This window comes from Salmo salar, chromosome ssa24 (genome assembly GCF_905237065.1).
Source record: "Salmo salar chromosome ssa24, Ssal_v3.1, whole genome shotgun sequence".
In the NCBI taxonomy this organism is placed as follows: domain Eukaryota; kingdom Metazoa; phylum Chordata; class Actinopteri; order Salmoniformes; family Salmonidae; genus Salmo; species Salmo salar.
Window position 1 is genome coordinate 7624441 of NC_059465.1, and position 974 is coordinate 7625414.

Genomic DNA, 974 nt, shown 5'->3' on the forward strand with positions numbered 1-974 from the left:
CACTGAGTGGTAGTCTGTTTTTGTCTATAACAGCCTGTTAAAAAGTTGTTGATAGTTGGTATTATGCATTTTAATCAGCTTTCACATACACATTGTCATTCTCAAATATTAATCTTTATCACCAAATGCACACTTTTTTTAAAGTAACCTAGCTGATGCATAAACTAATAGGGGAAAATGGAGAGTATTCCAAGTTTCTTATAGGCCTACACCAGGGAGATTGGTTCTGGTTTAATAATGGGGGAATATACTCCTCTACACTTCATGCATAAATAAAGATGATTCAGAATGTGACTTAAACTCTGATGTACATATGGCATGTAACATTTTCCTCCCTCTTTACTTTACCCAAAAGAGGTACATAAAATGTCTCCAGATATTCTGAATGATTTTGTGTGAGTAGGCCCAATGTAGGCCTACTGTATGAGTTCTAAACGTCACATGTCCACATCAATAAACTATCCTGGTCCAAACGCACCAAGACAGTCGTGAAGAGGGCACGACAACACCTTTTCCCCCTCAGGAGACTGAAAAGACTTGGCATGGGTCCCCAAAAAGTTATACAGCTGCACCATCGAGAGCATCCTGACCGGTTGCATCACGGCGTGGTATGGCAACTGCTCGGCATCTGACCGTAAGGCGTTACAGAGGGTAGTGCGTACGGCCCAGTACATCACTGGGGCCAGGCTTCCTGCCATCCAGGACCTGTATACTAGGTGGTGTCAGAGGAAGGCCCCAAAAAATTGTCACCGACTCCAGCCACCCTAGTCAGACTGTTTTCTCTGCTACCGCACAGCAAGCGGTACCGCTGTTTATCTATGCGTAGTCACTTTACCCTTACCTACATGTACAAATGACCTCAATTAACCGGTACCCCCTGTGTATAGCCTCTTTGTTTTATTGTTGCTTTTTATTTTACTCTATTTCTTACTTTATTTAGTAAATATACTGCTCAAAAAAATAAAGGGAACACT